The following is a 27,515-nucleotide window of genomic DNA, read 5'->3' as shown; positions in this document are numbered from 1 at the left end:
ACTGGAGCAAAAGTGACTCTTACTATGTTTTAGCAAAGAGGCTGGTGGCGTGTTTTGCCCTCAGCCTAAAGATTTGTGGAACTTTGAACTTGAGGAAGATGATTTAGGGTATCTAGCTGAAGAAATTTCTAAGCAACAAAGCATTCAAGAGGTGATTTGGGTGCTGTTAAAAGCATTCAGTTTTATAAGGGAAGCAGAATGTAAAAGTTCAGAAAAGTTGTAGCCTGACAATGCAGTAGAAAGAAAATCCCATTTTCTGAGGAGAAATTCAAGCCAGCTGCAGAAATTTGCATAAGCAGCGAGGAGCTGAATGTTAATCCTGAAGAAAATGGGGAAAATGTATACAGGGCATGTCAGAGGTCTTCACAGCAAGCCCATCCCATCACAGGCCTGGAGGCCTAGAAGGAAAAAGTGGTTTTGTGGGCCCCAGCCCAGGGTGTCTGTGCTATGTGCAGCCTGAGGAATTGGTGCCCTGCATCCCAGCCACTCTAGTGTGGCTGAAAGGGGCCAATGTAGAGCTCAGGCCATGGCTTCAGAGTATGCAAGCGTCAAGCCTTGGCAGCTTCTACGTGGTGTTGAGCCTGCGAGTGCACAGAAGTCAAGAATTGGGGTTTGGGAACCTCTGCCTAGATTTCAGAAGATGTGTGGAAATGCCTGGATGTCCAGGCAAAAGTTTACTGCAGGGGCAGGGCTCTCATGGAGAACCTGTGCTAGGGCAGTGTGGAAGGGAAATGTGGGGTTGGAGCCCCCACACAGAGTCCCTACTGGGGCACAGTCTAATGGAGCTGTGAGAGGAGTGCCACAATCCTCCAGACTCCAGAATGTTAGATCCACTGACAGCTTGCACTGTTGGCCTGGAAAAGCTGCAGACTCAACGCCAGCCTGTGAAACAGCCAGGAGGGAGGCTGTACCCTGCAAAGCCACAGCAGTGGACCTGCCCAAGACCATGGGAACCCATCTCTTGCGTTGCATGTCCTGGGTGTGAGACATGGAGTCAAAGGAGATCATTTTGGAACTTCAAGATTTGACTGCCCTGCTGGATTTTGGACTTGGATGGGGCCTGTAGCCCCTTTGTTTCGGCCAGTTCCTCCCATTTGGAATGGCTGTTTTTACCCAATGCCTGTACCGCATTTTATCTAGGAAGTGACGAACTTGCTTTAGATTTTACAGGCTTATAGGTGGAAGGGACTTGCCTTGTCTGGGATGAGACTCTGGACTGTGGACATTTGAGTTAATGCGGAAATGAATTGAGACTTTGGGAGACTGTTGGAAGACATGATTGGTTTTGAAATGTGAAGATACGAGATTTGAGAGGGACCAGGGATGGAATTACGTGGTTTGGCTCTGTGTCCCCACCCAAATCTCATCTTGTAGGTCCTATAATTTCCACGTGTTGTGGGAGGGACCTGGTGGTAGATGATTGAATTATGGGAGTAGGTCTTTCTGTGCTGTTCTTGTGATAGCAGATGGGTCTCATGCGATCTGATGGTTTTAAAAGCAGGAGTTGCCCTGCACAAGCTCTCTTCTCTTGTCTCCCACCATGTGAGATGTGCCTTTCACCTTCTACCATGTTTGTGATGCCTCCTCAGCCATGCGAAACTGTAAGTCCAGTAAACCTCTTTCTTTTGTAAATTGCCCATTCTCAAGTATATCTTTATCAGTAGTGTGAAAATGGACTAATAAAGCATGATATGCTGCTGGTCCATGTACCACTCTTTGAATTAGCATCATTGTTTCCCCCCCAGATCCTGTGCCCAGGAGACATTTAATAAATGGTGATGAGGATGAAATATTTTTGTTGTAGTTGGGACTTTAGACAAGAAAAATTGTATTCCAAGTAGGCCTGAAATCTAGGATCTTTGCCCAAGTTTATTCATTATATTTCATCATAGTCTTCGCATCTTTATGGTCTCTTGGAAATGTAAATTGGTATTTTATACCTATTTGAGAGGTGGTGGTTGTGATCATCTTATATTTACTTAGAATGTTCCTAAAGGGTCATGAGATTCTCTTTGGAAAGAAAGAGGTTAAGTTCTGCATGGAGTAATAATCTCAGTGGCCTAGGGCAGTACGGAACATGTGCTGGTTGTAAATGATATATTCTAGCTTCACAACATTGAGGCTTTTATTAAAAAGTCCAGAACAAAAACAAACAACAAAAAAACCAGATGTCAGTGAGATTGCAGAAAAAAGAGAACACTCATATACTCTTGGTGGGACTGTAAATTAGTTCAGTCCCTATTGAAAGCAGTGTAGAGATTTCTCAAAGAACTAAACATAAAATTACCATTTCACCCAGCAATCTCATTACTAGGTACATACCCGAAGAAAAACAAATTGTTTTACCAAAAAGACACCTTTACTCACATGTTTGTTGTAGTACTATTCACAATAGCAAAGGCATAGAATCAACCTAGGTGCCTATCAATGGTGAATTGGATAAAGAAAATACATATACACCATGGAATACTATGCAGCTATACAAAAGAAACCATGTCCTTTGCAGCAATGTGGATGTAGCTAGAGGCCATTATCCTAAGTGAATTAACACAGAAACAGAAAACCAAATACCACATATTTTCACTTACAAGTGGGAACTAAACGTTGGATACACATGGACACAAAGGTGGGAACAGTAGACACTGGCGACTCCGAAGAGCAGGGAGTAGGAAGCGGGGAAATGGTGGAAAAACTTACTCTTGGGTTCTGTGTTCACTATTTGGGTGATGGGTTCACTAGAAGCCCAAAAGCTGAGCGTCACACAGTATACCCAAGTAACAAACTAGCACATGTAACTGCTGAATCTAAAAGAAAAAAAGAAAAGAACATTGCCTACTCCTGGGGAAGGAAGTAGGAGCAAGTCCAGCCTCCTTACACCCAACCAAATACCACGTGTTTTAACCTACAAGTGGAAGCTTGTAAGTGGTAGGGTGTTTGGACTTTGCTGTATCTGTGATATTTTATTTCTTAAATTCTGAATCAAATATGCGTAATATTAACTGCCTATTAACACTGGTGACTGGTACATTGGTGTTACCAACATTAGTGTCTGCATTTCTGTTTTTGTATATTTAAATTATTTCATAATTAGGGATAGAAATATCTATGGAGAATGGATTGCCTTCAAATAATGCTTTTATCGGTACCCACTTATGACATGCATTTTTCTTCCTTTTTTTTTTCAGTTCTTATAAAGGTACAACTTTTATATATTTTTTTCCTTCCTTTCAGTCCAGACGTCAAAAGCTTTAATACATGGTGCTCTGGACCTTTTTCTATGAGATAAATATCTGTTTTCTAGCTGATTCTGTATAAAAATAGAAAATAGTGTAGATGTGTGGAATCATACATTTTTAAACTTACTGAAGCCATTTTCTTGCTGCTTTAATCTCTCGTGCCCTAATGTTTAACACTTTTTTTTTCTTTTTTTGGTATCAGTGTGATCTCCTATGTGGTTTTCATAGTATTTATGTGTTGTGTATTTATAGTCGTGTTATTACATTTTATGTTACTAAAATAACGTACAAATAACTGTTCTCATCTGTGTTCCGCATTCCTGTGGCACTCTTGTCCCTGCCCTCTCTAGGCTCAATCAGGGAGAATCTCACTTTTTCCTTCACTCAGAGGAAGGAACTCTCCCACCCCCTATCTTTTTTCATCACTGAGAGCATTTAATGTTTGACACTCACCACATTTCTCGGAAGCTGTCAGGGACCTAATTTCTAAGTCTTGTTTTTTTCTCAGTTATCCTATTTCCTGACCTCTTTGCAGCATTTGATATCACTGATTTCTCCTTGTTGAAATCTGCTGTTTGTAAAGTACATGTAACCTTTGACACCTGTTTGCCCCTGGTATTTCTTCCTTTGCCAAGGCCTTCTGTTCATTTGCTCACTAAAGCCATCAGGACATGCTTGCCATGCCCTATGGAAACACATCAGGGGACTCTCAGGAAGATTCCAGTGTAGGGGGAGACTTGACAGAGGGACACTTCAAGGTGTGACGTGGGGCCATCATTGAAGGAGGAAGCAGCGGAATAGAGTGAGCAGCTATCTAGTTTCAGAAATGGTGGCATCAAGGCAGCCTTCCTGGAGCATGTGATAATGAAGATTGACAAATGAGTTGGCTTTAGCTAGGCAAAGAAGAAGAGGGAAGGAGTTTTGGAGTGAGAGAGCTATAGGAACAGGCATCAAGACTGACATGAGATGCTGTCACAGTGGGGGAAAACGGATGGCCTAAGCTCTTGGGTGACATGATGGAACCTTGCCAATGTGTAAACCTTTACCACTATTTTACAAATGAGGAGACTGATGCTTAAAATGGTTAAGTGATTCATCAAAGGGCACGTAACACATAGCCAGATAGTATTCAAACTAATGTTTGCTTGACTCCAAGCCAGGGCTCCCCTGCTCCTGAGAGAATGTGGGGGCAGCATGTTTTATATGAATGTGATCCTTTACACAGGCCCTTCAATGTTTTGCTGGAGTCCCATCTTGAGGAGTCAGCCAGTATTTTTTTTTTTTTCAGGAAAGGAATGTGCATGTATGTGTGTGTTTGAGAGTATATGTGTTATTTTTGTTTTTGATCTGAGTTTTAAGGTTTTGCATGATGTGAATGCCTTCAGTTTCTTAAGTTATCTTTCAGATACTGCAGCATAGAGAACCTCCTTTTTATTTGCCAGTTTCTAAAAGTGTTTAACATGAGTTTCTGATTTTTTGACTCAGTTTTCTATCTCTTGCGCTGATATCCAAAGAGAGATATAGAGTTAGACTATCGTGAATGGTGATTACAACAGGTAACATTAAGCTATAAATGGTGGAAACTCTTCTGCAGGGAGAAACCCAGATCTGCTGCCTGTGGTTTGGATGCCACATGCAGATCCCCTGGGGCACCTGGCACAAGGAGAGCTCTGCTTGCTGCTGTTTGTCACCTTCAGCCAGTTTTCTCTGGCAACTGATGTGAGCTCAAGATCAGGTCACTTAATCCTCACTCCCGCTGCTATGACTCATCGACTTTACCTTCAGTTAGAATCCAGGTCAGTGACCAACATGTGTTAATGTAACTTAAAATTGGCCAAATGGTGTGGCCACATACTTTCAGTGAGGAACTGTGCTAAGTTTTCACATTAGAAATATCTGAATATTCTTCTTAGGCTGAATTGCAGATACCCAAGAACTTCCTCTTCCACCAAAGCATAAACTCTACCCTCTCTTGATTCCCTCTTGATCTTCCTATTCACAGTCTTTACAACTCATGAAGATAAAAGAAATCTGAATTTCTGCTACGAACAGATCCAGCTGTTGATTATGTGAGAGAATGGGGGGGGGGGGGGGGACGGATTAGGATGGATTATAAACTGATACTGTCCAAACGTAGTCTTGACTTTGTATTCTAACTACTTCCCTCAAAACACTTTTAGCATAGCTTGTGGCAGAGTACAAGTCTAGCATATTTGGCATGTCTAAGAACTCCAGCCTGTCTTCACTTTGTGATTATGCAAATGGATCACAGGAGCTGCCAGTGGAGGATGAGGTGTGGCATAGGCACCTCATGACCTCTGATGGATACACAGACATCCAGTCTTCCTGAATGCCAAACTGGGGGCCAGGAAAATGGCCACCCCACTGTTAGCCTTTACTCTAGGGACTGCATCTTGGTAGTCAGGATGGACTTGTAATTTTTTGCCTATAATGATTGGAATGGTCCAGGGTTTTTCAGCCTTGGCACTGTTGACTTTTTTTTTGGGTTTCGTTTCTTCGTGGGTGGGCTGTCTTGTGCATCGTTGGATGTTTAGCCGCATGCCTGGGCTGTATCCACTAGGTGGCAGTAGAACCCCATGATTTGTGCAACCAGCCATCTGTCCCCAGACATTTCTAAATTTCCTTGAGAACCACTGGAATGGCTCCTTAATGGTAGCTATATTTCAGATTATTTTGACACAGGACGAGAATTTAGCTTTCTTGTTGGGATTAGACCTTAACTGTAATTGAATAACTCATCAGCAATAAGTAATCTGTATGCTAAGTTCTAGGAATGTGAAGTGGGCTTTATTGACTGCTCTGTTGCAATAGTGGACAGAGGACAGACAGTGCAACATAATGATTACATGCATGCTTGTGGGATGCAATAGGCCTTGGCTACATGTATGGCTTAGTTTCTTAAAAACTAGGATATTGTGATAATTACTAACTGCCTTTGTGTATCAGTTTTTACATGTCTAGAATGAGGGGGAAGTAGTAGCTACCTCAGTTACCTCTAGGGTTCCTGTTCCTATAAGAATCAAATACGTGGTGTGAGGCAGGGTCTGACTCAGTGGGAACATTGTGCATACAGGGAGTGACTCAGCTGATAACAGATAAACAAATGCCTTTGGGACCCAGTCTCCTAGTCCTTCTCCCAGGTCAGGCTCCTGACAGTTTCCACTGCTTCTTTCAGTTTAAGTTGACACTCTTCTACACTGAAATGTGGGGCTGCAGGAGGCACAATAGACCCTTTGCAGAGTGCTCTGAGCTTCCTCCCGTATGTGGCCCAGCAGTGCTTGCACAAGGGACAAATTGGGAGAGGTTTTGCTTCTGATGACCCCTCTGTTCTAGTCAGAGGAAGTGGCACTCAGCAACAGAGCATATGTATGAAGTCCAGAGTGTTTCAGTTCTAATTTACCAGTCCATACACAATGCTAATCTTTCATGAGAGTGGCACAAAGCTCTGCATAACTCCTGGCTTCAGGGTTTTGGGAACCAATTCCTTTTTATCCTGGAACTAGGTTGAGCTGCCTGATTTACTGAATTTTTTCCAGCCTGTTCTTCTGCAACATTGTTTTGGAATATGTGGTGCTATTCCCTGGGGCCAGGCAAGGAAATGAATCCATGACCTCTTTTCGCCTCACTGAGATGGTGTTTGCATTTCTCAGGCAAGCAGTACTCAGACCTGCAGATCCTGGGGCTGTGAGACCATTAGTGGTTATCCTTTGCTGTGAAGATGGAGATAGAGTTCCATGTGTGAGAAAACAACATCTTTAACTGCTTAGCTGAATATCAACCACTTGTATGTTTGTTCAAGATACAGGCTTATATAGCTGAAGGAAAAGAATATAAATATCCAGAATTTTAAGTGGGAGTGGAAATACTGTACAGAAGTGATTCCCATATACTCTCTAACGCAAAGTGTTGTATGTTTCCTCCCTGTTTTGTGTATTAATCCCTGTTAGAGGGTTCTTTGATTTTAATCAAACCTACTGTGGTAATAACTTATAAATTCAGCAATTTTTTTTTTTTTTTTTGAGATGGAGTCTTGCTCTGTTGCTCAGGCTGGAGTGCAGTTTTGCGATCTCTGCTCACTGCAACTTCGCTTCCCGGGTTCAAGCCATTCTCCCGCCTCTGCCTCCTGAATAGCTGGGACTACAGGTGCCCGCCTCCACACCCGGCTAATTTTTGTTTTTGTATTTTTAGTGGTGACAGGGTTTCACCGTGTTAGCCAGGATGGTCTCGATCTCCTGACCTTGTGATCCGCCAGCCTCGGCCTCCCAAAGTGCTGAGATTACAGGTGTAAGCCACCACACCTGGCCAGGATCTGTTCTTGAATATGCATGTCTATTTTAGAACATTCCCTTTGTGATATTTCACCTTTCCAATGGATTTCAATAGGGGTAAGTCAAGTACAGTGTAAGAAAATAGTCTTATGTCTTGCCCTGCCCCAGGGGTGCTGTTAGATATCATTTCATTATTGCCTCAGATATAATATCTGTATGTAAAAAAATTCTGATAACAAACACTCCTTTCTATTTATACTATACTCTACACTTTGATGCTCATTGACATCCTTGGACTGTGTGAAACGTACCAGGACTAGTTTTTACTCCATGCTTTTTTTATTTTTATTTTTTTTAAATGCAGCTTTACATCCACTTCCTTCTAATCTTTCTTTGAACTCTCTCTGTGTGTTATCACTTTTCTCTTTTGTATTTTCAGCATCTCTTTCTGTCTAGGGGCTACTTCTCTTCAAACTTTAAACCTGCTCAAAGTCCTTAATAAAACAAAGTTAAAAAAATCTGTATGTCCAGAAATCATGACACCCCAATAGCTGTAAACTTGCTCAAGCCATTTTTAAATAACAAAAATAAAACCCCCCTGCCAGTGCAGAAGTAGCGACTTCCCAGTGTCAGTGAGCTCATCTTGTTTCGAATTCTCACTAGCCACTGAAAGGAACCAGGGCTCCTTAAGAGAAATTACTGTTTTCAGATCAGGTACAGGAAAAGTATAAGGTGAGTTGTGACATCTTTTGGTCAGAAAGCAAGGAAGTGCTCAGACCAATGAGGAAATGCTAAAACAGGACACTGAAACCTACTTGAGGGCACCCCTATTTCTGGGACAGTTTGGGCATTAATGAGAATGATAACAACAGGTGAAAATACATTGAAAACCAAAACAAATTCAGGAGTTTATGGTGCTATTAAAAGTACAGATTACAAAAAGGTAGGATGCAAATGAGAAAGCTCTTGTTTTCAGAAGAATGCTGACTAGTAAAGGTAGAAGAAGGGTAGAATTTAGGACATCACCATTTTGCAACCTTAGTGTGATAACTGATTCAGGCAATAATCTTCAATTGTGGCCAGAAGCCACTGGGTGAATGAGTGTGGGAGAATAGTATCTTCCAGTCTGAAACATACGCCTTCATCATTTAGAGTAATAAAAAGTATAACTCTGAAGCAGAGCGATCTGGTGGTCACTGAATGATCCAACTTACGAAAAATGAGATAATCTGACATTGTGTGCCTCCTGGTATGATGTAATTAGATGTATACAACATGCTTTTGTAATAAACTGTATCAAAAATCTTCAGTGAGCAATCAGACAAATTTAGAATATGAAACATTTGATAAAGCAACCAGCCTAGACTCTTTGAAAAAAAATCAGTGCCACAAGAAACAAACACGATGGGCTGGAAGGGGACAGTTGTAGATTAAAAGAGGCCAAAGAGAAGTAACACCATGAATGAGTGGTGATTGTTGACTGGGGGGCATAGCCATACAAATTGTTTTGAGACAGTTGTATAAATCTGAATACAGATTCTCGATTAGGTGATATTACTGAATAATAATCTTTCCAGAAATGTTGATGGTGTGGTTAAGTGTGAGAGTATTTAGAGATACATATTGAAGTATTTAGAAGGGAAGGATCATGATTACCTGCAACTTATTTTCAAAGTGCTCCAGTACAAGAAAACAAAGTGTTACGTTTGTATGTGTGTATAAACTTGTGTATTCATGGACTTTTTTGCTGATATATGCATGCCTATATGCATATATACATGTATACACACACACACATTTGTGTATTTATTAGTTTTGAGGGAAGGGTCCTGTGCTCAGTGCCTGACAGGTAACAAATGCCTAATAACAGTCTCCTGGGTGTCTCCGCTATTTTTCTTACCTTTCCTTCTTACTTTCCTATGGGGTCTCCTCTTCCCATCCTTAAAATTGATGTTTCTTGTTCTATTCTTGGCCATTTTCTTTTCTCTTTCTATATACTCTTCTATGCCAAAGTAGTCTTTATTTAAAATATTGTTTGTAGCTCTTTGAGCAATCACAGCTTTGCTATTCACAATGGTTGAACTCATTTACACTCCCACCCATGTGTAGAAGTGTTCTCTTTTCTCTGCAACCTTGCCAGCATCTGTTATTTTTTGACTTTTTGATAATAGCCATTCTGATTGGTGTGAAAACAGAATTACCATTTGACCCAGCAATTCCGTTGCTGGGTATAAACCCAGAGGAAGACAAATCATCCTACCATTAAGACGCATGCACATGAATGTTCATTTCAGCACTATTTCACAATAGCAAAGACATGGAATCAACCTAAATGCCCATCAGTGACAGATTGGATAAAGAAAATGTGGCACATATATGTCATGGAATGCTATGCAGCCATAAAAAAGAATGAGATCATGTCTTTTGTGGGAATATGGATGGAGCTGGACACCATTATCCTTAGCAAACTAACAAAGGTACAGAAAACCAAATACCACTTGTTCTCACTTATAAGTGGGACCTAAATCATGAGAACTCTTGGACACAAAGGGAACAGTAGACACTGAGGCCTACTTGAGGGTGGAGGGTGTGAGGAGGGAGAGGAGCAGAAAAGATAACTATTGGATACTAGACTTAGTACCTGGTAAAAAAATCTACAACAAATCCCTGTGGGATGAATTTACCTATATAACCTACACAGGTACCCTTGAAATTAAAAGTTAAAAAAAATTTTTTTTAATATTGTTTAAAACAGTCATCTATAAAACAAAATTTTCTTTTCACCTTTCAGATATTCTTCTAACACCTATTACCAGACAGTGTATGTGCTATTGGTGACAAAGCAATGAGAAATACCAAGATTGTCCCTGCCCTCTTGGAGCTCAGAGCCTAGTGTTCTGGCATCTGGGCAGCCCCATTTCTTTCCCCTCCTCCTCTGAACATCTCTGGTTTCTGCAGATCTGGGTCATTTGCAGCTCTGAATGTTGACAAGCCTGGCTGCCTCACCTCCGCAGGATTACGTCTTATGCCCTCTGAGTTTAGTCATGCCTCACCTTGAACTACGCTGCCTTGTCATCTCTTATTCTCATCACATTCTGTAACAATAGCTACCATCCATTTTGAATTTTGTGTTTTACCAGACACACAGTGTGTTAAATGCTTTTAAAAATAGTCTTTCTTCTCAATGGAATGTTTGATACTTTGAAAAGACTATATGTAGTATAAGTTAAAGCACAACAAAAAGAACATAGCACTGGGCAGGGCGTGGTGGCTCACGCCTGTAATCCCAGCACTTTGAGAGGCCGAGGCTGGCAGATCACCTGAGGTCAGGAGTTCGAGATCACCCTGACCAATATGGAGAAAACCCGTCTCTACTAAAAATACAAAATTAGCCGGGCATGGTGGCGGGTGCCTGTAATCCCAGCTACTCAGGAGGCTGAGGCAGGAGAATCGTTTGAATCCGGGAGGCGGAGGTTGCGGTGAGCTGAGATCGCACCATTGCACTCCAGCCTAGGCAACAAGAGCGAAACTCCGTCTCAAAAAAAACAAAACAAAAACAAAAGTGACAAAAACACAGCACCAACTTGAGAGCGAGCGTCCCACAGGCACTCTTGGATCGTTCCTGTTTCTCCTCTGCCATCTGCCTTTCTCCGCCTTGAGGTAACTCTGTCCGGAATTGTGTGCTTTTTTATTTCCTCCCTTTTAAAACTAATGGTTTTAATCCATATGCACATACATTCCTTTGTAAAAATTGTTCACGCTATATGTAATCTTTTAGGACTTTAAAAACATAATGCTGAGTAGAGAAATTTAAAAAGTCTCACTTTGGAAAGGGAATTGGAAATATTTGGTGAGGATGAACATTCACTCACTCTGTAGCTGAGCATTTTAACTTTTAGGTGTATGTCCTAGAAAACTCCTGCGGATACATGCCAGGAAGCATGTCCAAGAACGCTCATAGAAGTACTGTTTATCATCGCAAAAATATGGAAATAACCCAGATGATTATTGACAGGAGAATGGGTACAAAACCCATTATTTGCCTAGTGAAATTTTATGCAGCAGTGAAACTGAATTAACTACAGTTAGTAACTTTTAAAGCTTCAAGTGGTCCTAACAAGATAGAAGTAATCCTGTTTTATATTTGAGGATAATAAAGCCTAGGGAACTTGAATAAATTGTCTGTCTAGGTATTGCAAATAGTATGTTGTAGAGCTGAGATTTGAGTCGAGGTCATTGCCAGTTTACAGCCTTAATCAATGGAAAATATTGCATCCTATTGAAAGTATTTGTTTTTACTAGCTTGTCTGTTTTACTGTGTTGGAAGAGAGCTTTGTATTTTCACTTAAATCCAGCAAATGGTTCACAGTAGGTGCTATATAAACTTTCTGATGAATGACCAAAAAAAAAAATCCTTATTTTACACAGGAAGAAAGATGAAGGGAGCTTAATGGGTTGGGTAAGTTCCCAGATAGGGTAATCAGAGCCCCTACAACTGGGACCCAACCCTTTGAAGCCTCAGTGACTGTATGTTCTTAACTTGTTCCAACCTGTATGTTCTTAACTTGGTTGCATGCCTCTCTTCTAGTAAAGGGCTGGGAGAAACCTGGCAGAAGTGAAGCCCATATAATGTGGACTGTCATTAACCGTGCTCTCAAGTCCCTTAGCCAGAAGTCACCATCGCTCTCCTGGTGGGGCAGCAGAAGCCTATCCTTAGCTGTGTGACTCTTTTACCTATAATAAGAATCTGTCCAGCCTGCAGCAGCAAAAGTGCCTGTGAACTTTCTTATATCTCTTCTATTTCTAGCCACGTCATGGACGTGGTTAACTTGTAGAAAAAGTTCAGGTGTGTTTTTTTATATGCGGTGGAGGTTGTGAAGAAAGCAGGGTAGCAGACACTTAGTGCCTTTGGCAAACAAACCAATATTCCTTGTAGATGTAGATTATTAAGCTACTTAGGTATTTTGGTCCAGTGGAACAAAAATTCAAAATAAAAAGTAAAAGCTTGACCTACCCACTTGAGCTTTTTGGTCATCTAATGCCTGCCTGGCAGAACTCTGAGCAGGTACATGTTTTCCGCAGTCTCATTACATCGTGAAAGGTTTCTGGACCTTTGTAAACTGATGGGGGCAGGACCCTGCAAGCATGACCAGCTGAGTTTTGTCAAGCTCTGCATAAGAGTAGCAGGAATGTTCAGGTGAATTTGAATATTCCCTATAGTGGGGTTGAGGTTTGATTCTGAAAGTATCTAAAAGCAACTCATGGCCTGGCACGGTGGCTCACACTTGTAATCTCAACACTTTGGGAGGCTGAGGTGGGCAGATCAGGAGGTCAGGAGATCAAGACCGTCCTGTCCAATATGGTGAAACCCTGTCTCTACAAAAATACAAAAATTAGCTGGGTGTGGTGATGCATGCCTGTAATCCCAGCTACTCGGGAGTCTGAGGCAGAAGAATTCCTTGAACCCGGGAGGCGGAGGTTGCAGTGAGCTGAGATCGCGCCACTGTACTCCAGCCTGGTGACAGAGCGAGATTCCATCTCAAAAAAAAAAAAAAAAAAAGAAAATAAAAAAGCAACTTCACTTGGGCAGAGGTCCTTGGAGCTGGCTTCTGCCTGTGTGTGTGTGTCTCTGGTACCTTTGTGTGGCTGCCACATGCAGATCTCTGTTAAAATGTCACCTTCTCAGCAAGGCCTTTCCTGTTCATAGCAACTAACAGCCATTCCCCTATGTGGCATTCTCTAGCCTCTTACCATGTTTGTTTTCTCCTTGTCTCCCTTTGTTGTTTAAAATATTAGACTGGTGCAAAAGTAATCGTGGTTTTTGTGATTACTTTCAATGGCAAAAACTGCAATTACTTTTGCACCAACCTAATATTTTTTAACTTATTCTCCTCTCCCCCTATTCTTACATACCGCCCTTCTTAAAGGTAAGCTTTGCCAGACCAGAATTTATTTTTCTTGTGAACGGCAAAATTAGGAGGTCCCAGAATGGAGTCTGCCCTACAGTTAGAAGCTCAATGAATATTTATGGAATTTCAGAATGAACTTACTCATACAACTTTGGTCAAATGAAGGATTTCCTTAACTGTCAAATGATGAGTTTGTTCGGCACTTCTAGAGTTTTAAGATGTACTTTTATATTTTGAATTGTCACTTCAGTGTGCATAATAGATTAACATATGTAGACATCCTTTTAAATCTCTGAATCACAGAATTAGAATAATCGTAGTTCTTGATACATGACACATTCTTGTTATGCAGCATTCAAGCAAGGATGACTTTTTACAGATTTAATTTGTTATTCTTAATGATGTTAATAATCTCCTTCAGACTCAGTAACCAAAACGAAAGCCGAGACCTTGACAGTAAGCAGCTGCTCTTGTCTGAATGATCTGTCCTCCCACTGCCATGCCATCTCTCTGGATACTTTTATTCCACATTACTTGAATCCTGTGTTCTTCAGTCTTTCACTTTCCTGTTTTACATATTTTTGTAACATCTATAGGTACTCCTAAAAGTGTGTGTATGTATGAAGTTATGATTTCAAAACTGTATGTAATCTCTTAATGATTTTTCTATATATTTTACTGACATCAATATATAAAGTTTGATTTCATATATGTCATACACATTATCCATGTTATTAAATATTGCTATAATTAATTTTGTTTTGATCAGTGTATAGCATTGTGCTGTGTGACCACATCATAGTTAATTCAGTTTCTTGTATTTGGGGTATTTCCAGGTTTTTGCTGTTGTGAGTCATGCCGAGATGTGTATCTTTGTTGCCTATTGATGGATATTTGAAATTTCTCGTGGATATAAACCTAGGTATTAAATTGCTGAGTCATAGACAATATGAATGTTAAACTTCAGGAAGTGATGCCAAACTTTTTTTTTTTTTGAGATGGAATCTCACTCTGTTGCCCAGGCTGGAGTGCAGTGGCTCAGTCTCGGCTTCCTGCAACCTCCGTTTCCCACGTTCAAGCGATTCTCCCGCCTCAGCCTCCCGAGTAGCTGGGACTACAGGTGTGCACCACCATGCCTAGCTAATTTTTTATATTTTTAGTAGAGATGGGGTTTCACCGTGTTGGCCAGACTGGTCTTGAACACCTGACCTTGTGATCCACTCGCCTCAGCCTCCCAAAGTGCTGGGATTACAGGTGTGAGCCACCACGCCTGGCTTTTTTTTTTTTTTTTTCTTTTTTTTGAGATGGAGTCTCACTCTTCTTGCCAAACTGGAGTGTGGTGTGGCATGATCTCAGCTTACTGCAACCTCCACCTCCTGGGTTCAAGTGATTCTCCTGCCTCAGCCTCCCAAGTAGCTGGGGCTACAGGTGCTCACCACCATGCCCGGCTAAGTTTTTGTATTTTTAGTAGAGATAGGGTTTCACCATGTTGGCCAGGCTGGTCTCAAACTCTTGACCTCAGGTGATCTGCCCGCCTCGACCCCGCAAAGTGCTGGGATTATAGGTGTGAGCCACCGTGCCTGGCTGCCAGACTGATTTCCAAAGAAGTTACGCTAGTTTATATTCCTACCAGTGATGTGTAGTGATCCTGTGGATATCAATCCTCTCTAACGTTTTATCTTTTCAGATTAAAAAATTTTTTCTTATGAAATGTTATTACATTGTGGTCTTCATTTGTACAGTGATCTCAAATGATATGGGCATCTCTTCATATGATCACTGGCTATTTCTGTGAAATGTCTAGTCATATTTTTTGCTTATTTTTCTGCTGGGTTGTTCCTGCTGTTATTGATTTGTAGGACTTCTTTGAATATCATTGATATTTTGTTTGGTATCTCTACTATAAATGGGCTTTCTAGATTGTGACTTACCATTTTCACTTTTAAAGTTATATTTCAAGAAGCAAAATTTACCAGTTTTAAGGATCAAATTATCTTTTTTTTTTCTTTTCTAACTAGTGCTTTTTGTATCTTAAAATTTTCTGGCTGGGCGCAGTGGCTCAAGCCTGTAATCCTAGCACTTTGGGAGGCCGAGACGGGCAGATCATGAGTTCAGGAGATCGAGACCATCCTGGCTAACATGGTGAAACCCCGTCTCTACTAAAAAATACAAAAAGTTAGCTGGGCAAGGTGGTGGGTGCCTGTAGTCCCAGCTACTTGAGAGGCTGAGGCAGAAGAATGGCGTAAACCCGGGAGGAGGAGCTTGCAGTGAGCTGAGATCCGGCCGCTGCACTCCAGCCTGGGCGACAGAGGGAGACTCCATCTCAAAAAAAAAAAAAAAATTTTCTATCCTGAAGTTTAGAACAGTGGGTATTTTTTCTTTCTTTCTTTCTTTCTTTTTTTTTTTTTTTCTTGAGACAGAGTCTTGCTTTGTCGCCCAGGCTGGAGTGCAGTGTCATGATCTTGGCTCGCTACAGCCTCCGCCTCCCAGGTTCAAGCAATTCTCCTGTCCCAGTCTCCCAAGTAGTTGGGACTACAGGCGCCTGCCACCTTGGCTGGCTAATTTTTGCATTTTTAGTAGAGATGGAGTTTCACCTTGTTGGTCAGGCTGGTCTCAAATTCCTGACCACAGGTGATCCTCTCGCCTCAGCCTCCCAAAGTGCTGGGATTACAGGTGTGAGCCACCACGCCCAGCCTAGAACCATGGTTTTTTAAATGTGGTCTGCAGAACCACAGGGGTTCCGGACACTCTTTCAGAGACACTATGAAATCAAATCCATCATTATAAGAGTACTAAGATGTTGCTATTTCCATCGTGCTCAATTTGCACTGATGGTGCAAAAGCCATGACGTGTAAAATGTTCCAGTGTCTTAGCACAAATCAAGGCAGTGCACTCAACTGTTCATTGCATTTTATACCTTGCTGACATAGAGTCTTAAACAAGAAAAGAAAAATTGGTTTTACCAATTGCTTAATAAAGCAATACTAATTGTTTTTCTTAAATCTCAACCATAAAAATAGGTCTTTTTAAGATTTTGTGTGCCAAAATGTTAATTATGTATAAAGTACATTTGCTACTTATGATGATTGTCTAGAGGAATGAACACTTGTATAACTGAGTTATAAGCTGAATGAGATGCGTTTTTCATGGAATACTATTTTTACTTGATAGAATGACAAACTATAATCATTTGACTTGGGTGTTTGGCAAACGTTTTCTCAAGACTGAATGAACTGAGAGACAGTTTTTGACAATGATAAAATTCAAGCTTTCAAACTGAAAGCACAATTTTGGAAAGCTTCTGTTTGCTGTTGTGAGTTTCGTAGCTTTCCGGTATTGACACTGAGAGGAGGGGCAATATTATTTAGTATGATTTTTGGTACTGTAGAATGAAAAGTGTTTTTATTTACAAATTTCTGCATGAATGTGTTTTCTCTACATGACCAGTGTATGTTATAAAATTGAGCATGAGTAAAACATCCACTTAAAGGTCAAGAAGAAAAGATTTCAGTGTTACGAAGTATAAAATATTCATTGATATGGTTTTAGACCTAATATTGCAATCATGCTTTAAAAACCACTTGTTGAGTTTTGTGCTGTCACAGAAGAAAATCCAGAAGGCCATTATTTATCTGAGATTGGATTTTCTTCAACATACTTTTAACCTAAACATTTTGCAAGAGGTTGGACATGGAAGTGGATATGAGAATCCAACTGTCTTCTCTAGGCCAGATGTTAAAGAGATTTGCAAAAATGTAGAATAATGCCACTTCTTGACACAAATTTTTTTGAAAATATTTTTTATAAAAATGTTACTTATGTTAACATGCTATTTAAAAATTTTATAACTCACAATTTTAACTTCTAATATAATAAATATGGATAGGTATACACAAAAGCTCTTTGAGGTCCTCAGTAATTTTTTAAGAGTAAAAGGGATCCTGAGATCAAAAATTTGAGAATTCTTGGCTAAAATATATTTACCTGTATTTTCTAATAAGAGATTTTGTTACTGTTGTTAGTTTGCTTGCTTTAGCACTTCAGCTCTTAAGCTATTAAATATATGTATTATACTGGACTGTCTATAAATATCAAAAAAGGACACCACATTTTATGAAGAGTAATTAAATTTAAAAATATATGAAACTTCCCAAGTTCATTTTTGTAACTTGTACAGAACACATATCTTTCACTTTGTTTTCTTGAGCATTTTTAAGGTTGTTTATCCACCCACCACATGTGTGAATCAAACAGGTAGTATTCCTCATGTCTTTCTCCCACCTTTTTTTTTTGTGTGTATGGCCCCCACCTTTGGGTTCTCACAGCCCCTGACCCGGAACTCCAGGCTCCATAATTGTCAGGCCCATTGTTCTGGCCAGGAATGAGTGGCCCCATTTTTTAGAGTGTAGATTCCTTAAGGTGGTAGGTAGTCAATGGGCGTGTGTTGATAGATGTTCACTACCTGTGTACTGATACGACACCCAGTTTTTTGTGGGAGAGGTAAATTGGGAGAGGTACTCCTTACCCTTTATTTCTGTGATTTCTTTTTTGGCCCTCTGACTCTCAGATTACAGCTCAAGCAGTTTCCAATGGGATTTTACACTTTTATCCTAATAAGTTATTAGCAGGGATGGGAAGGGAACTCCATTTTAATTGAATAGCTGCTGCGTGCCAGGTACTAGCACGTCTTGTTTAGTTTCTCAGCAGCTGTTTGGTTTTATCTGTTTTTAAATTTATTTGATAGGAAGTGGGACAGAAGAGGGTCACAGAGGTGAAAGAGCTGAAAAACAAAACAAAAGGTGTAGCTCAAGATCATGGCAGATTCAAATCTAGTTGTTTATCTGTAAGCATCTTCTTTATCCACCGTGCAAGATTGCTTCTGTGAAAATCTGAGTCCCAATAATATTGACTATTTTATACAGTGTGATTATTGCTGTTGTGTAAATATCCAGTCAAGGGACTGACCAGTTTTGTGCACTCTTGCATCTAACTTGTATTTATATATTAATCATGGTTTTTATTGGACCTGGTCATTTCCTTAGGTCAGAGACAAGGAGTGATACGTGAAAGGGCAGTGGATTTGAAGCCAGCTGACTTTATTCTTCAAGTACCATGCTTGGTCTTGATTAGCTGTGTCATCTTACCTGAGTCACTGAACCTCTCTAGAACCCCATTTGCTAATTGGTGAAACAGGGGCAAGAATAGAAGGCCTTTTCCAGTGTCTCCTGGTTGCTGAAAACATCCAGTGAGATGGCAGTATCTGTGTGAAGGTTTTAAAAACGGGGGACTGTACTCATGGGAATTTAGTACTTGTACTTGGAAGTGTTAGTTAGAACTCTTAGATCTCGCTATCACATAAAAATTATGTAAAATATCATTAGTGGTTTTCTCCTTGCCCCTTGGCATCTGGGATTGCCTTTTAAGACTATATCTCTTTAGTATGTTGAGTCATCAAATTGCTGATATTTTACTATTTTTTACCTCCAAAAATGGCAATACCAAAAGTTACTAGTAAAATTTCAAATGTTAAAATGTATGTATATTTGTATCAATATCAAAGAGAGTATGGCAAAAGGCAAGTAAGCCTAGATTTTATTGTAGTTTTCAAAACAAACTTTTACTCTGGATTTTTTCCCCCCTCAGGCTGTCTTGAATTCCATGTGTTGATCCCTAGCAGCCTGTTAAATGTTTTGTGTTGAAGAAACACTGAAAGCAATAAAGCATCTTCCCCTATAATGGATGGGACTGATGGACTGATGTGGAGAGTTGCAAATGCTAGTCTAGTCATTTTAATTATGTTAATTGGGATACATGCACAAACACACACTTTCACAGTGGGTTATATATATGTGTGTGTGTACATACACACACAGTGGGATATTTTATATATATACACAACACATATATATACATATACACACATACACAGATTCTTTTCATTTTCTCTTGTGAATGCTTTTTTTGTGGAATACTGGCAAGAAAGTTAGGAGGTATAAAAATGAATTAGGACTTAAGAAGTTGCATTTTCTCCATTTAGAGTCATTTGTTGACAAGAGTCACAGCAGTGTTCTTATAATGTCTTCAGAAGACAGGGCTCTTTTTAAAAAGATTTTCTTTTGTTTGCTTTCTTTTTTTCTTTTTTTGCCTGGAAAATAATCTGGAGTAGATTCTAAGCATGTATTAAGTTTTTAAATTACCTATTAGTCTAGCTTTTTGGAAATTACTACATAATTTATAGAAAAACACCACAATAAATTTAATATTCCTTGTCCTTGCCCTCTGCAAATTAAAACAAAAAATGCTATGAATGTTTGTTATTTAAATGTTTAACGCTCAGAGGAAGGAATCAGAAGAATCAAGGAAAGGAAAATTAAAACCTAAGACACTAATAAAAAATAAAACAGCAACTATGAGACCTATTTATTTCCTATTTCTTTCCTTTGAAAATAAATTGTGACTCACCATTAAATCCATGCCAGTGACCCATGCATTTAATATTTTAGAGAAGATGTCACAGCTGCCTTGCATGAAGTATTTCACCTTTGGTTTCCGTTTTTGTCGAGTTTTAGCGTTTTGTGCTTTTAAACCAAACCATCTGGTTTATGTTTTCTTTCTTCAGTATCTTCCTTCTTTATTGGACTGTCTTTGCCCTGAGATTACATACATCCTAACCCAGCTGTACTGGTACACTTTATCATACCAAATACTAATTTTTCTTGCTACCCACATACCTGTCCGACTGTCTGGATAGTAAGTTTACAAATTTTTAAAAATAGGAATTTCCTAATGCCTAATGTACAAGCCCCATGAAAGGAAATCATGCCTTATCAAATTAAAAAAGGATATTTACAAGGAAAAGTTAACTAGACTTGGTTTATTATTTGAATTTGGAAAAGTCTTGCATAGCCTATAATTCTGTGACTCCATCCATTAAAAAAAATTTAGGATGTCAACACCACACAAAGCCATTTTACATTGGAATCGCAAATATTATTTAACTGTACTCTGCATTAGATGGAATTTTCTTACTTACCAATTTTTCCAGTCTCTTAGGTTCTCTGTAGGCAAGATAGGATCAGCAACTGAGTGTAGCATTTGATGATGAGGGAAATAGATTTTGCTTTCTGCTGGACTGCTCGTGTTGACCAGTGGAAAACACTGCATTAGCTTTCAAATCAAAACATATAAAGTGCTCTCTGAAATATTGATATCTCGCCAAATGCTTGAATGTTAGGTACTACAGATGTCCAGTACTCTTTGGAGCCCAGCTCTAATATGTGCTTGTATAAGTTGGATCTGATTTGGATTTGCTTAGGGTTATAGATTAGCAAGGCTTGACCAAATAGTAAATAGTATGAAACCAGCTGTGAAAAGGGAGACCGAGCAAGTGAGAGCTCCAGCCAGCAGGAAGATAGATCTTTCCCATGCTTGTTTATGACCTTTTTCTGTGAAGCTGTTGTAATAATAGCTTCTGTATTTATTGGGAAGTATTTTTAAGTTGTAATTCACATGGCTTCAAACTAATTTCTTGAAATTAGTTGGAAAACCAAAAAATATTTGAAAGCAAAACATCTGCATGTTTCCTTCTTTCAGTACCAGGGGAGGAGGCAGGAAAGCTGTTTAAGTAGGTGGTAACTTGAGGGTCTTGATTGGTGCAGGGCAAGATAACTGTCAAATGAGAAGAGATATTGAAAGGACCGTAAGGCCATACTATCTCCTCTGGGACTTGGGGGATTTGCTCCTCTAGACTTATCCTGTTCTAGGGATGGACCTGATGCATGCCAGTGCCTCTTCTACTCCATCTGTTATCCTGACACATTTCCAGCCTTGAATGGGGGCCTTTGGGTCTCCAGTCGTTCTTCATATCACTCCTTGACTTAAATCTGGTTTCACAACATTCTGTTTCTGCCCTGGGTTGTTACTTGACCCCAATGTCTGGATATTTTCTTCTTTAACAAATTGTTCCTGGGGCTCTCTGAAATTATGCTCTGGATTAATGCAGTAATAATATATCTTTCAGCAGGAAAGACCTGAGTCTCCTATACTCCATCTACTTGAATTCATCCAGTTTAGGGCCTGTAGCATCAGCTTTACCTATTTTACCAGTTTCTTTCCCTCTGTCCTAGAGAGGCATGCTCACGATCAATCATGCCTATTATCATTATCAAATAAAATAAAGCGAAAATCCGCAAAGCTCTCCCTTAAATGCGAATCCTCTTTATTAGCAATCATCCAAACGGTACCTTTATCTCCTTATCCAAACTTGTTGGAAATGGTCTGCGTTTGCTGTCTCCACTTTCCCATTCACTCTGTAATGTAGTCCACTCTGCCCTCTGTCCTCAGCACTTCTCTAGAACTGCCAGAGACCTCCTCATGGCACATTCCTCAATCCAGTTGACATTTTGAAAGATTTTGTTTTTTTGTCCTTGAGGTAGCTTTTTTGGGATTGTGGTAAAATACACGTAACATTTGCTACCTTAGCTATTTTTAAGTGTTCAGTGACATTAATTACATTCACATTGTTGTGTAACCATCATCACCATCCATCTCTAGATGTGTTTTCATCTTGCAAAACTAAAATTCTGTACCCATTAAATAATAATTCCCCATTTTCCCTCGCCCCTAGTCCCTGGTAACTACTGTTCTTCTCTACGAAGTTGATTACTCTAGCTATCTCATAGAAGCGGAATCATACAGAATTTGTCCTTTTGTGACTGGCTTAATTCACTTAGGATAATGTCTTTAAGGTTCATCTGTGTTGTAGTATGTGACAATTCATTTCTTTTTAAGACTGAATAATATTCACTATATGTATATACCGTATTTTGTTTATTCATCTGTCCATAGTCTCTTGGGTAGCGTCCACCTTTTGGCTATTGTGAACAATGCTGCTATGAAAGTGGGTATATAAATATCTGTTTAAGACCCTACTTTCAATTCTTGCACTTATATGCCCAGAAGCAAAATTGCTGGATCATGTGGTAATCCTGTGTTAATTTTCTAAAGGAATTGCTATACTGTTTTCCATAGCAGCTGAATGAACCATTTTATGTTCCCACTAACAGTGCACAAGGATGCCCGTTTCCCCACATCCTTGCTAACACTTGTTTTCCATTTGTGTGTTGTGTTTGTTCTTTTTTGTAGTAGTAGCCATCTTAATGGTTATGAGGCATTAAGGCAGCTTTTGATGATGATTCTCTGTGATACTTTGGCATACTGCTCTTGTACCTTTCTGACACCATTCCCTCCATGATTAAAAGCTTGCCCTCAAATGTTGATGTTTTATGGATTCTGTCCTGAGCCCCATGCTTTTGTCTTTCTCTGCCCTTGCCTTGCCCTGTTAGCACTTGTAACATCTCTGCCAGCATCTCTCACCACCTTGCACCTCTGTACACTGTTGTTCCTTGCACCTTTCTACCCAGATGCTTCTTGGGTTCTTCCTACTCAGTGTGTCTCTGTCAATGTGTGATAATACCATCTACCCATTACCCAACTTGTCAACCGTTAAACACTCTGTCTCATCCATTCCTAGCCAGTTAGTCACCAAAGCCCGGTAATCTTTTTTTTTTCTTGACGCTTAAATATTTCTTGACTGTTATTCCCACCAAACCTCAGGTCAGTTTTTGTCTGTGTTCCCTGCCTTCAGTCTGAGTCCCACCCACAGGGTGTGTCCTCCACTTACCCGTGAGAGGAATCCCTCTAAAATACAAGCAGCACTATGTCCCTTTTGTGGGTCTCTTAACACTTACAAGATAAGTTCATGGTGTTTAATTCGGTGGAGTGCTCTGTGATTTGACACCTCTTCTTCCGCCACTATTTGCCTTGGTCTGTATGTCACAGCAACACTCAACTGTTTGAACTCTCTGTGGATGTCTGTGGTTCTTGTCCCCTTGTTTGCGCTTAAGATCTTTCCCCTGCCTAGAATAGCTCTCTGGAATAATTTCTCTTCTCCTTTCACCTGGCTTATCCTGAATTTGAATTGCATTTTTAAAAATTTCAGCTATTTGTATACTTGCTTCTCAGTCTTTATTATATCCACATGCCACCTGATCTGTGTATATCTGATATTTATGTATATGGAATCACCTTAAAAATTGTTCACCATCATCCTAGGTAAAAATAACTTTGAAGTCACAGATTTTGTGATTCTTTTAACATACCTTGAAATAATTCCATAGCTGTGTAATAAATTTGTCTGAGTTCTATTTAACCTGTGTGTTTATCATCCCTGTGGAAATATACTACTTTCAGATGTAGTTGGCCCGCCCTTTCTTATGGGAGCTTATTCCTGGACCACCCATCCCCTCCCTCCCTATGCAGGATAAACTCACCTTCCTCTGTTCCCAAACAGTACTATCAATATCTCCATTCATTCATTTTTCTATCCATCTCGTTATCCAGTCAACCAACTAATAATTTATTAGTAACCTTCTAGTGCTAAATACTGTGGGAGGTACAACCAGGAGTAGTGCTTAACCTGTTTGTGCCTAGTGTTCCATTATTGGCACACTAAGCTCGTGGGAGTTATTTATATCCTGTTGCTCAAGGTCATTGCCAAGGTCTGATTTTTCACACAAAAAAATTGCAACCTCTGGCATAAATACTGATTTTTAATTGTCTGCCAGTTGTTTCTCCCAACTAGATTGTGTGGGCTGTTGAGAGCCAGGGCAGTGTCTTAAGTTTGTATCTTTGGCACCTGACATTTTTATTCATTTAATTAAAAGGAATATAAAAGTAAAGATGTGTTGCTTCCTTAATTTTCTCTTTCAAGTTTTACTTGTGTTTCGTAAATGATACTTCTAAACATTCATGAAGGCCAGAGTGAAAGTAAAAAAGTAAAAGTTAATATGTTCATTTTTATTTTTGAAGGCTTATGATGCATAAAAAAAAGACTGTCTTTTGTACATATTCAGTTTGCTACGCAGGAGTAGGTTTGTTCATAGGTAATCTACTATCTGCTAGAATTTGTCTAGAAAACCTTGAGTTAAATGTGTATATTTTAACCAAAACTGGTATTTGGGGTTGTGTGGATCAAACCTGGTCCAATTTTATTGATTTAAAACAATGACTGTAGTGTTAAAAGGAGCATGTACTACATTAAAATGACATAGAGAATGTGTATATATTTAGGGGAATGTTTATTCCCCTAAAAGGGAACCTGCCCTTAAAATAAATATTACATGTCGTGAGCTAAAGGGAGAAATTATGTTGCCTTAAACTAAAGTCCTTGTCTTTTGAGTTCAACACTCTTGGAAAATTGTAAGGAAAATGTAGTGATAGAATCTACTAGCATGCAGCAAAGGATTTCTGGAGATCTGGGGTCATGAGAGGCACCCTGTATAGTGAGATAAATGTCAGTGTCTGGGATTTAAGAGCCTGTTCTGAGAAAAGTAAGCCAATTTAAATATGGAGAGTGTATTCCTATAAATGCGTTAATTGAGAGGCACATATACTGCACTCAAGTTTCGCACTGTGCTGGAAACCATTGACTGTCCCGGGGGCCTTCCGCTCTTACACCTCACTCCAGTTTAGAGTGGAGCAACAGCAGCATAAGGTATGCATTTTAATATGGCTTAGATGGTGTTCATTTCCAAACACACCATCTGTTCTCCCACTTCTGGCCTTCGTTAGGCTGCTTCCTAAGCCTGGCTTGGGCCCTCTTAAATTTCAACTTTTGTAGAGCTTTCCTTTATGTTCTTCCTGAGAATGAATGGTTTTCCTCTCTCTGAATTCCTATAGTGCTTAATTTAATTCTACTTCGGACACCCCTCAGGCTTTGTACTGTATCACAGATGGTGATGGCTGTGTCTTCTGGTTTTTTCTTTTTTTGCAAGGGGGATGGGGGGGTATGTTGCTGATGTTGCCCCAGTCTCGTTCATGGAGTCATTTGGCCTGTCTGGGGAATGGGGTGGGACAGGTGACTTTTTTGCAACCTCTCTCATCCATATTGCCAGGCTGTCCAGGATGACTTTCTGGGCTTGAAACATCATCCTTTTGCTGAGAGCAATTCATGGACACCTGACTCCTAAGACTTAGCTCCGCTGAAAAAAGTCTTTCAAATCCAAGAAGGTGATTTAATTTAATCAGTGGGGACCTCCACTACTTTTTTTTCTTCTTCTAGTCCAAGAAATGGATATGTTTGATATACCTTCTTTTTGTTTTGATTTTTTCTTTTTTTTTTTTGTTAAACTTTTAAGATTTATTAAAGTTAAGCATTTGTGTACTTTAAGAAACAATTTTTAAAAACTTATGAAAAAATCGAAGTCCATACCCTTTTCTTATGCCCTAGTAGCCACCTTTTTCCTTTTAGCTATTTCCTTTCAGCCATCTCTTTTTCCTTTTAGCTATTTTTAGGTATTAGTGCCTATATTTCTTACGTAACTGGAGGTTCTTGGCTTTTAATAGTGTCTGTTGACTTCCTTGTGTGGAAGATGAGGATTTAGCTCACCTTGCATGTTTCCCTTTACCTAGATAATTATGTCCACAATTTTTGGATACATCAGCATCTTTCATTCACATAACTAGAGCTATATGAGCATTATTTATAGCAGAGGCTTAACATTTACGTTGGAAGGATTACAACTCCCTAATTTCATCTAGTGACCAGGGGGAAACCTTGCTGTCTTGGTCTAATGAGGGCAGGCTTCCCTCTGGGTTCTGCCTGCCCATTTTCCCATTTATAATTAGTTGAGATATGTAAACATGCTATATAAATATTAGTTCTTATTGTTTCAATATTATAACTTGAACCAAACCTTATTTAGTCTAGTTCTTAGCTATACATGTATGTGTAAGCTTAAAAGTACTTTTGTGAACAGCTGCATTTAGAGAGAAATGTGAAGTCCAAGTGCGTGTTTATGTATATGATGAAACTTTTGCAGCATAGATGCTTCTTAGCATTGCAGCTCAACAGGCAGAGAAGATTTGTGTTGACAGATGTGCTTGTTATTAATAACTTTGTGTTATATTTCACTGGAGAGACCTTCTAGCTTACCAGTTTTAGGCATTTTGCTTTTGGCAGATTGCAATTATTGCTGTCTTATAAATGTCACATACATGATATATATACACACTTCCAAAACTGTGTTTTTCATTCTTGTCTTCCTAGTTGAGACTTGTCTGCTACCAAAAGTCTAAGTCAGATTCTGATACTTTGCCTTGCTGCTCTTCTTTTTGGTAGTTTTCCCAGAAACCTTATATTATACTTAACAATATAAATATAGTATTATACTGACAATAAGCAAGGCCTTTGCTTGTATTCATTTAAAAATGTAGACAAGCACTTAAAAGATAGGAACTTTCAAGTCACAAATAGGCAGGCTGAGGATTGGCTTATGGAATTGATGAAACTGTTGGGAGACCAATTTCATGTAAGAATGAGCAATCTGAGGATAGAACTAACAGCCAAATAACAGGGGATGTGAGAGGGATACAGTGACTTCCATTTGTTTGTAAAAATGCTGTTTTGGGATTTATACTAATGGGTACCCTTCATGTGTGACATACAGTGTGACTTAAATATCTACCTTAACTTTTACAGTAGTTCAAAAGTTGGGGGAGGAAGTTTCTAGATAATGAACATCCAGTAGAGTAGATGGAAGGTCCATGGCAGTTAAATTGCTCAGCAGAAAAGGCCAGGGGGAGGGGGCCAGGGTGTACGGGGAGGCAGTTTGGGTATAAATGCCCATCAGCTGTGGTTCTGCCATGGCTGGGGAGGGGAGTCTGTGCTGCTGTGGGCATTTGCAGACATCTCTAACTCAACACATGCCTTTTTTCCTGCAGCTTCCTTTCCGTAAGGGAGCTCAGAAAGTCTTATCAAAACTGGCCCCTGAGATGAGACCTTTGCCATCTTAAGCTAGTGTTTTATCCAGGACAAATGAAGAAAAAAATACAGCAAACCTGTTTACTCCAGCATGGAGACAAAGTCAGGATTAGATTAATTGTGATTCTTTGCAGTTAATGCTGTGTAACATGGCATATGGAGTTAAATTTGGATATAAAAGCCAGCAGCTCTTCCTCTTGTAAACCAGGGGACCTCGGACTAGTTATGTAATCTCTCTCAATCTGTTTCCCCATCTGC

At 39.7% G+C, this 27,515-nt stretch overlaps 2 protein-coding genes across 3 annotated transcripts in view; one reads left to right on the top strand and one right to left on the bottom strand.

Annotated features, from left to right (window-relative positions):
* Positions 1-27,515, top strand: part of MED12L (mediator complex subunit 12-like) — a 350,848-nt gene that overhangs the window by 131,448 nt on the left and 191,885 nt on the right. The gene's annotated exons all lie outside the window — the stretch shown is intronic.
* The window catches only part of P2RY14 (purinergic receptor P2Y, G-protein coupled, 14), a 60,378-nt gene that overhangs the window by 8,506 nt on the left and 24,357 nt on the right, over positions 1-27,515 (bottom strand). The window contains exon 1 of one of the 2 annotated variants that reach the window (XM_011972749.1): positions 20,469-20,809. The exons of the other annotated variant lie outside the window; for it this stretch is intronic. The gene's annotated coding sequence lies outside the window, so the exon portion shown is untranslated. Of the gene's footprint in view, positions 1-20,468; positions 20,810-27,515 lie in introns of those variants that run through there. 2 annotated transcript variants of the gene reach the window in all.

Source organism: Mandrillus leucophaeus, unplaced genomic scaffold, assembly GCF_000951045.1.
Source record: "Mandrillus leucophaeus isolate KB7577 unplaced genomic scaffold, Mleu.le_1.0 Scaffold130, whole genome shotgun sequence".
Taxonomy (NCBI): domain Eukaryota; kingdom Metazoa; phylum Chordata; class Mammalia; order Primates; family Cercopithecidae; genus Mandrillus; species Mandrillus leucophaeus.
This window is presented reverse-complemented; position numbering and strand designations above follow the sequence as displayed.